We start from the raw sequence: 12,588 nt of genomic DNA on the forward strand, positions 1-12,588 counted from the left end.
TAAACAATAGATGTTACACAAAACCAGAAAAGCAGGTCCTGGATGTAAATGAGGTCACATCAGGCAGCTTGTGCAGTGTCCTTTGTGTTTCTTTGCAGAGAGGGTAAAGCAGTGACCATGTCCCTTTTAATTTATGTGTCCAGCTGGTGCGGCTCCTTTCTTTTAAGTTGTATCAAATATCAATAGTTTTGTGACCTTCTCTTCTAGTTCCACAGTCCAGAAAGCATCTTAGTCTCCCATATGTTGAATCTTTTCTCTTTCATTTCGGGAAGCTGGTCGGAGACAAGCTTCAAAGCTTTTTTTTTTTGTCTAAGCTCTCTTGTACTCATCTACTTAGCACAGCTATTATGGAGACACAAAGTGTAGCTAGTAGTATTAAAGGGGACCTGTCATGCCCAGAAATGCTCTTTACCTTGTAGCATAGAGACATCCTGGCTTCATTCAGACGTCCGTGAATCGCGTATTTCATGATTTTCCCAGATGGGACATGTACTCATTAAAGTGTTTGGTGCGATTCACAAGTCTGGGGTTTTTAGCGAACTGTAGGGCAGTTCTGTGTATAAAATTCTAATGAATAGGAGAAGCTTTGCAGTTTTTTTTCCATCTGGGAAAAATCACTGATAAAACGTTGATGGTAAAAACTGAAACACCGACTCAGATCCAAAACACTTAGGAATAATGATCAGTGTTTTTACATACAAGAAGAATCACGGATGACAATCAAATTGCCGGGTAGTTACTTGTATGTAAAGTAGAAACATATCAGCTTCAGGCTAATGTAGGAGGCACAACCTCAACAGCATCATCGCGGACCCAAGGCTGGAGTAAGGATGTGTAAATCTGGCTTTAATGTTCTTATTAGTGTAAGATTGCACTTACTGAGTGTATTGGGGGACACTCATTTGGCAGCGGACTAAACGTAGTCAGGCACGGGCTTTCACTTTAACAGTCCATGTGGTTTATTATGGAGTCATAAGCCACAGAAATATGAACAACAAGTAAACAGTCTTTACATCAATCTTCACATCATAGTATACGGTTTTGAAACGCGGTCACTAAACACGCCGAACCTCTGAGTCCAGTTATCGTGGGTCACCGCACGCCATACAGTTCATTAATGTTTATGGAGCACAACAGGCACCAACATACAACATTACGGTTGCAGTCTCTAATCATACTGGACCTTACTCCGTCCAGTTACCATGGGCGACTGCACGGTTCCCCATACGCTGAGTTACCTTCCAGGAGCTCCTGCTCCATACGCTGACTCCTGTCAGTACTCTCTCTCAGGGAAGCTGCGGAACTGGGATCACCGTCCCAGGCAATGCCTTGCTCACCAGGCCAACTGACAGTCCAGATCCTCACACGGGCTGTAGCGTCCCCAAACACAGTACCATCACGGACTCTGCACACACGTCCTCTCTGTGTGCTATTCAGGATGTCCATCCCCATCTGGGACCATCCAACACACAGGCCCCCAGGTCCAAGGCCTCCCCCATGTGCTCTTCAGGGATCTAGTCCCACTCCCAGGACCTCCCAACACAGAGACCCTCCAGGATCTGGCACACAGGTCCATTCATTTTTCCCCATGTGACCCACATGGTCACATTATATACTTGTAGCCACTCCCATAAGTGGGAAGTGTGTGTGGCTATTTCAACCATTACAACTACAGATATGCCTTAACATGACTTAACATGGACAAAACAGAATTCATTGTCTTTCCCCCATCTCACGCGACCCCCCCCCCCCCCCCCAACGAACCTATCCATTACAGTAAACGGCTGCCCACTCTCCCCAGTCCCACAAGCTCGCTGTCTCGGGGTAATCCTTGACACTGATCTCCTTCAAACCGCATATCCAAGCCCTTTCCACTTCCTGCCGCCTTCAACTCAAAAATATTTCACAGATCCTAAACCAAGAATCTGCAGAAACCCTAGTCCATGCCCTCATCATCTCCCACCTCGACTACTGTAACCTGCTCTGTGGCCTCCCCTCGAACACTCTCACACTCCTACAATCTATTCTAAACTCAGACGCCCGACTAATCCACCTGTCCCCCCCGCTATTTCCCGGCCTCTCCCCTCTGTCAATCTCTTCACTGGTTCCCCATTACCCAGAGACTCCAGTACAAAAGCCTAACCATGACATACAAAGCCATCCACAACCTGTCTCCTCCATACATCTGTGACCTCGTCTCCCGGTACTTTCCTGCACGCAACCTCCAATCCTCACAAGATCTCCTTCTCTACTCCCCTCTTATCTCCTCTTCCCACAATCGCATACATGATTTCTCCCGTGCATCACCCCTACTCTGGAACTCTCTACCACAACATATCAGACTCTCGCCTACCATCGAAACCTTCAAAAAGAACCTGAAGACCTACCTCTTCCGGCAAGCCTACAACCTGCAGTAATCACTGATCAACCAAACCACTGCACGACCAGCTCTATCCTTACCTACTGTATCCTCATCCATCCCTTGTAGATTGTGAGCCCTCGCGGGCAGGGTCCTCTCTCCTCCTGTACCAGTTGTGACTTGTATTGTTCAAGATTATTGTATCTGTTTTTATTATGTATACCTCTCCTCACATGTAAAGCGCCATGGAATAAATGGCGCTATAATAATAATAATAAATAATAATAAAAATAATAATATGCCTCCATGCATATCCTGAGGAGCACATGCAGCGCCCCCTAGCTGTAACAGGGGTCACTGCATCACATTAGCTTATATCTATCATAAAAGAAAAATAGAAAACAAAACCTACTTTTAAGTAAAATCAGGCTTCTTTTGATAAATGTATTTCTGTTCGCTGTGGTTTAGAAGCAGTTTTATAATTGTGTCACACTGTTTTTGGCTCCTATAGACTTTTTCTTCACTCTGTTGCCTTTTTTGGTAACTTGCGCTTTATTTATGCAGAAAAATGCCAAGGGCTGTAACTAATCCAAACAGTATTAGGTTATTACTTAATTTCTGAGATGTACCAATGTATTCAGTGATTTGGTACTCTGTCTGGCTCTGACTTCTGGATACAAGCACATGAAAGAAAATCAGAGAATAAGGGCTTGTTCACACCACTAATGGACATAGACAATGCACAATTCCACCTGCTTTTGAGGTAGAAATTGGTCCCCTTACCTCTTGTGCACTGTGTGGTTGCACAAACCATATGTCCACCTCTGCTTCACACATGACAGTTTTGCTGTAACTACAAAATTAATGAGATTTGTAAAAACCTTTTTTTTCTGGCATTTATTGACCTGAGGTTTTTTTTTTTTAAATGAAGCATGTTAATTAGTATTTTTGGTGGAGGCTAAGTTCCTACGATCAGTATTTGGTTCATTTTTAAAGCTGCAGATTTTCTGCACCAATTAGCTAACCTAGACTACACTTAGACTACTTGTGCTTTTTATTATTTTATCAATAAAATTTGTTTTATCAATGTGTTTTTACCAAATAAATACCACATCAAAAACATACTTCATATCCTCTGGAACTTTCTATCCATAGCCTGCATTTTTCATGCAGAAAAAAAAGCGTATGTTAATTCCCCTATATTCTTGTACTAAGGCTGCATTCACATGTTGTGGCTACATTTTTTTCATCATTTTACTTTGCGGTTAAAAAAAAACCTGTCTGTGTTGTGTGAATGAAGCCCAAGGTTAGTTTATTTATCTGATGCAGCGGAAGAATAAGAGCTGCTCATTTCCAGATTACTATAAAAATGTATGAGGCTTTACATCGGATGTTTCTGAGACTAAAATCACGAACAGCAGAAAAAATGAAATGTGGAGCTGACCTGCTAATCCACACCAATCTGCCGTAAATTGCATATTCCAGCTATGTGCTAGGTTTCTTCTTTTTTCATTTTGTGGGTAAAAACTATCCTGAAACCAACACATGAAAGCAAGATGACATCTTAAATGTCGACTGGCCATAATGGCTTCTTTTTTCAATGCTGCCTTTTTATTCAGGGATACAATGATCCCGCTCTTTCTGGGGATTTGCCTTAGGTCATTCTGCCAGATTATACAAAAGCCCCGGAAAAGGATAAAACAAGACATTTTAGCCTGGCTTTACAGTGTGGATGTGACTCCCAGCCGAACAGCACACATCCTCATTAATGCTGCCTGGCAAACATTCAGCGGGTGATGGACTTTCCCTCATTTATTATTGTGTGACCATTGCCTTAAAATAGGCATACCGCAAGATATTCTGCTGGAAATAAATGTTCTGGCATCTATCATTGTCATAACTAGGGATTGCAACATTGACAAAGCTTAAAAAGGCTGGCTGCTTTATTTTACATCTAGCAAAACAACTGTAAATCCTTCTTATATCTGCCTTGCTGTAGTCGATGAATCGTGGTAGCTGAGATTGGTATTGTCAGAAGATTGGCATTTTCCAGTATTTGGTACAGCCAGAGGGAGCACATACACCAGGACAAAGCAAGTCCTCAAAAAGTCTAAGGCCGCTTTCACACTTGCGTTTGGAGCAGCTGCGGAGGGCTGTGGACTTCCTCCGTGAAGCCCCGCCCTCCGCCGCTAGCTCCGCCTACTTCTGCATGCGGCCTGTGTACCTATATTTAACATTAGGTACGCAGGTTGTGCCGCAGTATGCGGATGCTTCCGCATGTGTCGTTTTGACGATGCGGAGACCAGCGTAGGACGCAGCTTGTAGCAATTTTTTTTTTCCCGCATCGTCAAAACGACGCATGCGGAAGCATCCGCATACAGCCGCACGACCTGCGTACCTAATGTTAAATATAGGTGCACAGGCCGCATACTGGCCACATGCAGAAATAGGCGGAGCTAGCGGCTTCACGGAGGAAGTCTGCAGCCCTCCGCAGCTGCTCCAAACGCAAGTGTGAAAGTAGCCTTAGCAATGGAGAATGGGAGTAATTAGTAACAAAGCATAAGCTTAAAATCACAGCTACTGGTAGCCATGTGAACAATAGAACTTTATGGCCTATTCTGATAAATCTGATACAACACGTTTTCTATGAGCGAGATGCACTGAGAAGAAGCCAATCCAGCAGAGGTAATGTGATATACTAGGCAGCATTCTGCTGCAGAATATTGGCTCCTTGGATTCATGTGGATATTACTTTGACACTACCATCCTACCTAAACATTTTTTCAGACTAATTGTACCTCTTCATGACAGCAGTATTCCATAATAGCAGTGGTCTCGTTTAACAGTATAATTCAGCCTGTCACACTCTAAAAAATGTCATAAATGATTTTATGACCATGACTAAGAATTCAAGGTGATGACTGTTCTTTTTAATTCCCCAGATCCCAATCTGATTTAGCATCTTGGTGCTGATACCACAGGATTCCAACTAAGGTATGTTATATATCCTAATGTTCCTATATCATCTAACAGTATCATGTTTTACAATTTGCAAGATAATAATTAACAATAAAATCTAAAAGTCGGATCCTCATAGCACATGTGAGTAAAGAGGACATATAGTAATGCAAGTAAAAGCCTAATTAATTACGTAGGGAACATCATAATTATGTTATACTACAAAACTGTTATCCTGGTGATACCACCATTTATAAATACAGTGGATGAAAAAGTCTGCACATGTCTGTTGTAATAATAATCTTTATTTTTATATAGCGCCAACATATTCCGCAGCGTTTTACAGTTTGCACACATTATCATCACTGTCCCCAATGGGGCTCACAATCTAGATTCCCTATAAGTATGTCTTTGGAATATGGGAGGAAACCAATGCAAACATGGGGAGAACATACCAACTCCTTGCAGATGTTGTCCTTGGTGGGATTCGAACCCAGGATTCCAGCGCTGCAAGGCTGCAGTGCTAACCACTGAGCCACCGTGCTGCTATATAATGCTGAGTTTTTGCTATACAATTCAATTGAAAAAAAACAAACAAATCTTTTCGGGTTGAAAAAGAAAATAGAAGAACTAAAAATAATGTTGTTGCATAAATATGCATACCCCTAAACTAATAATTTATTAAAATATACTTTGAATTTCTGATGACATTCGGGCTTTTGGGCAGGAGTCTGTTAGCATAGCACATCTAGAACTGGCAATCTTTGCCCACTCTTCCTTGTAATAGAGCTTGAAATCTATCAGATTGTGAGAACATCTCATGTGTACAACTCTTTTCAGGTCAACCCACAGATTTTTAGTTGGATTCAGGACTGCAGTCTGGCTGGGCCATTCCAAAATTCTGATCTTGTTGCAAAGCCATTCTTTTGTTAATTTGGAGGTTTGCTTATGGTCGTTTTCATGCTATAGGCTGAAATTCCTCACGATCTTCAGAGACCTTATGATTTTGATGCAAAATTGATTTATATTTCGGACTCCCTCAACCTTGACTAAAGCCCCAGTTTCAGCTGCTGAGAAACAGCTCAAAATCATGATGCTGCCTCCACCATGCTGCCCTGTGAGTTTTTTTTTTTTAGTATTACAACGGTATTTCTTCAGGTATGTTTTCATATGGAGGAGAGGGCTCTATTTCGGTTCACCTTTTTATACTTTTTATTATCTACTTTAACTATTTCCAACTACAGCAAACAGTCATTATTTATGTGGATTGTGGAAAATTTCACTGTTGCTGTATGGTCAACCTTTATTTCCAAAATTGGTCAAACCCATGTTAACTTCTGTATAGTCACAGCGTGTAACCCTTAGTTTATTTGTATTTTCCTACTGAGAGTTATTGTCCTTGTTATTTATGTTTGTGTCCACTTTTCTTTCCATCCTCTCTTCTGCCCGGTCTCTCTGTCCTCTAAGTGACAAGACAGCCCTTTTCTTCTGTATGCCTTGTTGTGACTTCATGAAAGAATCTTGCTGTGTATCGTGGGCAAACCACCTTAAAAAAAAGAGAAGCAGCCTTATTTTTTAACAGTTAACGGGCACTTCATATGCATCAGAGAACTATCTTGTGTTACACGCTGCTTTAGACCATTAATCTATTTTATGAAGGCATGCCTGCTATTTTCTACTGAAATGTGCCATTGTGTTTATTGCGCCAGTTGCTCCTTTGTTGCCCGGCAACCTGAGCTCAAGATGACTGAGAAAGCATGCTGAAAGCCTGCCTGCGTCTGTTTGCTCTTGTACTCTCATTGTAGCACTGCAGTTAGTTGGTCTTCTTTGTGAGGCTTTTTATTTTTGAGCTGCAGCAACTAGAAAGTGAATTTTGGGTGTATTTGGTAGACTTTAACACTTGAAACACCTATACAATCATTACATAAACCAAGAACACCATGTTTGAAGTCTGTTGGGGCATTTAATGGAAAGGCAAATCTGACATGCTTTTTGGAGCTATGAAAGTATCATTAATAGTAGTAAATAAAGATCAGTGTTTGTGGTAAGGATTCCTATTAAAGGGAATCTTTCAGCAGATTTGTGCTATGTAATCTGAGACCAGCACAATGTAGGGGCAGAGACTTTAATTCCAGCGATGTGTTACATAATTTCCTTTGTATTTTAGGCCCCCCAAAAATTGTCATTTTTTACATTGCAAATATTATTGGGCACCCTTGGAGATTTGTGCGCTGAGATAATTGTGACTGAAACCGAAAGCAAAAGCAATAAATTGGAGTGAAAGCTGGTGTGCATGCAGCATGTAAGTACATGTTCACACTGGCCACTAGACAGAAAAAAACAAAACTTTTTATCTGTCTAGTGGCTACTGTAAGCATGCACTTACATGCTGCATGCACACCATGTTACATTCCAGTTCATTGCTTTGTGTTTCAGTATATGCACCCTGTGCAGATAGGAGCATTGCCTCCCTTTTCTTTGAGCTGGACATTATGTCTAAAATCTCCTCACAGCTTGGTGTCCATTAGTCGTGTCATCAGTGTTTCTCAGCCCTTATTCACGCAAACATCATTACATACAGTTTATGGTAAAGTTTGAATACTACAAGTTAGGACCATCCCGAGTAGGGTCACCATGATGTGGTGGGATGTTTTTTTTTTTTTTTTTTTTTAATCAAAAATGTTAACCAAGTATACTATATTATTTTTATGCACTGTTGATATTTATTTATTTACAGCAGGGTATTTTCTCATTTTGTTTTTCTCTTGGGTTTTGTCTGTTTAGTGGCCAGTGTGAACATGAACTTACATGCTGCATGCACACCAGCTTTACCTTCCAGTTCATTGGTTTTGCTTTATGTTTCAGACCTCAGTTAGCCTGTTAGGGTTATGGCTTGTTCAGGATCATCGTTAGGAAAGTCCATGTGATGCAAACGTCCCAGCTTTATAAAAAAAACCACATCATCTAACCTCGTGCCAATAAACAGCAGCCATGTGTTCTTCTAAGCAGCTGCCTAGCACTCTGTAAATGAAAATGACAGAGGCACACAAAGTATGAGAAGGCTATATGAAGACAGCAAAGCGGTTTCAAGTTGTCCTTTCCTCAGTTTGAAATGTAATTAACAAATGGCAGTTAATAGGAATAGTGGATGTCAAGATAGTCTGGAAGACCAAGCAAAATTTCATTGACAGCTGCTTGCAAGATTGCCAGAGAGGTGAATCAAAACTCCCTCTTAACTGCAAAATACCTTCTGAAAGATTTAGCAGACTCTGGCTTTGTGGTACATTGTTTTGTTGTTCAGAGACACCTGCACAAATATGGCCTTCATGGAAGAATCATCAGAACAAAACCTCATCACCGTAAAATTCAGCAGCAGAAATACGCAAAATAACATGTAAACAAGCCTGATGCATTTTGAACTCGTTGGCCACAATGATCAAAGGATTGTGTGGAGAAAAAGGGCACAGAATTTCAGGAAGAGAACATTTCCCCAACCATTAATCAAGGGGGTGGATCAATCATGCTTAGGGGTAGTGTTGCAGGCAATGGCACGGGGAACATTTTACAGGTAGAGGTCAGAATGGAATCAATTAAATTTCAACAAATTCTTCATACAAACATAACGCCATCTGTAAAAAAGCTGAAGTTGAAAGGAGGATGTCTTCTGCAAAAGGATAATGATTCTAAACACGTCAAAATCCAAAATAGACTACCTCAAAAGGCGAAACTGAAGGTTTTGCAATGGCCCTTACAGTCTCCTGATCTGAACATAATTGAAAATCTGTGGATAGACCTCAAAATAGGAGTGCATGCAAGATTACCCAGGAATCTCACAGAAGTGGAAGAATTTTCCAAGGAAGAATAAATAAAAATCCCCTCAAACAAGAATTGGAAGAATGTTGTCTGGCTACAAAAAGCGTTTACAAGCTGTGATACTTTCAAAAGGGGATACGAACCTTTCAGGGTTCCCAAACTTTTGTATCAGCCCATTTTCCTTTTTTGTACCGTATATACTCGAGTATAGGCCAACCCACCTAATTTTATTAGTGATGAGTAGGGTTGAGCGACCTTGACTTTTTTAGGGTCGAGTCATGTTTCACGAAACCCGACTGTTGGAAAAGTCGAGTCGGGCGAAATCGGCCGATTACTGCGCAAAGTCGAGGATCGGCCGGAACACGAAACCCACGTCAATGGGGATATTTTGTGCACGCCCTAACCCCTATGTCATCACTCTGCCCACGCTCCTTCATTGGCTGTAAAAATGGCGCTAAACGCGTCATACGAAACGCGACTTTGGCGCCAAGATTGCGTACCGCATGGCCGACCCCACACAGGGATCTGGTCGGGTTTCATGAGATGCCGACTTTACCAAAAGTCGGCGACTTATGAAAATGAACGATCCGTTTCGCTCAACCCTAGTGATGAGCAAATAGCATTGTTGCTTGGATGATCTCTGAGTATTTGTTAGTGCTCGGAGATTAAGTTTTCGTTGCTTCAGCTGCATGATTTATGGATGCTGGACAGCCTGAATACGTGCGATAATTCCCTAACAAACAGTCATTCCTCACATGTATTCAGCCTGTCTAGCAGGCGTAAATCATGCAGCTGCAGCGACGAAAACTAAATCTCCGAGCGCTAACAAATACTTGGAGACCACCCGAGCATGCTTGTGAAAACCCGAGCAACGAGTATACTCGCTCATCACTAAATTTTACCTGAAAAATTGGCAAAACGTATTATTTACTCGCGTATACACAGCTACTTGGGTCCGCAAGTCTCCCCTCTCCTTGTCAGTCCGCGAGTCCCCCACGGGGATGTTCCTTACACACTTGTACACAGCATCGGCGGAGCAGCGCCATCCTCTCATGTATGGAGTCCCGGAGGTAGCGGCGTGCCAGTAACGTATGGAGCAGCAGTCGTGGAGGCAAGCGGTAGCCGTACGACAGGTGGAGGTTGCTTGAGGCCTGTATTTTCACTACACACACTTCACTCCCGGTCCCGCTCATTATGGCTTATATTATATCAATATCGTCACTGGAAGTGAAACGTGCGGCACTGAAATACAGGCCTCCCGCAACCTCCACCTGCTGTACAGCTACCGCTTGCCTCCAAGACTGCTGCTCCAAATGTTACTGGCACGCCGCTACCTTCGGGACTCCATATATGACAGGATGGCTCTGCTCCGCCGCTACTGCTTGCTCCATAGGTTACCAGCATGCCTCTGCCTCCGGGACTCCATACATGCCAGGATCGCGCTGCTCCGCCACTGCTGCTGGGTAAGAAACACCCCCGGGGAAGAGAGAAGGACCAGGGGAGACAGACCGGTGGGGGTGACTCGAGTATAAGCCGAGAGGGGCACTTTCAGCCTAAAAAAAATGGGCTGAAAATCTCAGCTTATACTCGAGTATATACAGTAATTTTTAAAATGTAAAAAAATATACGGTACCTTTTGCAGTTTGGGTTGTGTGTATAATGTTTGAGCACCCCTGGTCAAAATTACTGTTATTGTGAAGAGTTAAGCGAGTTGAAGATGAAATGATCTCTTAAAGGCCTAAAGTTACAGATGACACATTTCCTTTTGTATTTTAGGCACAACAAAAAAAAAAATATATGCAAGGATGTGAAAATTTCTTACAGCCATATTTTTTCACAACAGAATATAAAACACTTATAAAAAAGTTAGTTTGATATGATAACCATATCCACAGTTTTTTGAGATGTGTTGCTGCCGTCAGTTTCTAAATGAGTTAAGTTTTCCAAATTAAATACAAATATGTCTTACTTTCACCTTCTGATATGTATCCTATGTTCTGTCGTGAATAAAATATGGCAATTTAGTAAGAGATCTTCAAATCATTGCATTATTAATTTATTTTCAGTTTACACAGTGTTCCAACCTTTTCGGGAATAGGGGTTTCAATGTGTGTGTGTGTGTATATATTATTTAAATGTAACTGTAAAATATATAGAATATGTAAATGTGACTGTTGACTTTTGGGGACTTGTATATTTAAATGATCAATTTCTATTTATAGCAGTCAGAATTATTTTTGTGTTCTAAAATGAAATTCAGGGTTTAACTTGCCAAAGGCTTTGACAATCTATGCCAGCACTTATCAGACGCAGCATGGTTATGTAGAACACACTGCTGGAAGCAGACAGGCAGTTATTTATGTTTAACTGATCCCATCTGTTGTCTGAGTCTAAGAGAAAACTTGGTGAGAATGTATAACATAAGGAAGGACTAGTGAGGCACTTAGAAGAATGAATTCAACGAATAATAGTAAGGTTATAATAAGTGTGTATGATACAGCAAACATAACTCCTTTCTGACATCAGATGTACTATCACGTCGAGGTGACCTGGGCCCATATGGCCATCAATGGGACAGTAGGTCATACGCGATCAGCTGCACTCTCGGAGGGATCGCGGCCGATCGCGGCCTGGTGTCAGCTGATTATCACAGCTGACGCCTGGTACTATGTGCCAGGAGTAGTCACGGACCACTCCCGACACTTAAATCCCCGGAACACTGCGTTCAAACAAGATCGCAGCGTTCCAGTGGCATAGAGCAGCATCGCGCAGGGAGGGGGCTCCCTGCTTCCTTGAGACCCTCAGAACAACGCGATGTGATCCCGTTGTTTCGAGGGTCTCCTCCCTGCAGGCCCCCGGATCCAAGATGGCCGCGGGGTCTTGCAGAGGGAGGTGGCTTTCTCAGTGCCTGCTGAGAGCAGGTGCTGAGAAGCCTCCTACACTGCCTGTCAAATCGCTGATCTGACACAGTGCTGTGCAAAGTGTCAGATCAGCAATCTGACTTTATATATTGATGTCCCATCCTGGGACAATGTAAAAAAGTAAAAAATAAAAAAAAATTATAAAGTGTAAAAATATTTTTTTTTAAATTCCTAAATAAAGAAAAAATTAATAAATATTGTTCCAATAATTACATTTCTTTATGTAAATAAAGAAAAACAAAAGTACACCTATTTAGTATCGCCGCTTCCGTAACGACCCGACCTATAAAACTATCCCACTAGTTAACCCCTTCAGTGAACACCATAGAAAAAAAAGTGAAGCAAAAAACAATGCTTTATCATCATACCGCCGAACAAAGTGGAATAACGTGATCAAAGACAGATGTAAATAAACATGGTACCGCTGAAAACGTCATCTTGTCCCGCAAAAAACAAGCCACCATACAGCGCCATCAGCGAAAAAATAAAAAAATTATAGCTCTCAGAATAAAGCATTGCAAAAACAAATTTTTATAT

General features: G+C 41.8%; 1 protein-coding gene across 3 annotated transcripts in view; it reads left to right on the top strand.

Moving 5' to 3' along the window:
• Nucleotides 1–12,588, top strand: part of CUEDC1 (CUE domain containing 1) — a 258,696-nt gene that overhangs the window by 84,019 nt on the left and 162,089 nt on the right. For all 3 annotated transcript variants that reach the window (XM_077295341.1, XM_077295339.1, XM_077295340.1), the window contains exon 2: nt 5,302–5,353. The gene's annotated coding sequence lies outside the window, so the exon portion shown is untranslated. The remainder of the gene's footprint in view (nt 1–5,301; nt 5,354–12,588) is intronic.

The sequence above is a fragment of the Ranitomeya variabilis genome, chromosome 3, assembly GCF_051348905.1.
Source record: "Ranitomeya variabilis isolate aRanVar5 chromosome 3, aRanVar5.hap1, whole genome shotgun sequence".
In the NCBI taxonomy this organism is placed as follows: domain Eukaryota; kingdom Metazoa; phylum Chordata; class Amphibia; order Anura; family Dendrobatidae; genus Ranitomeya; species Ranitomeya variabilis.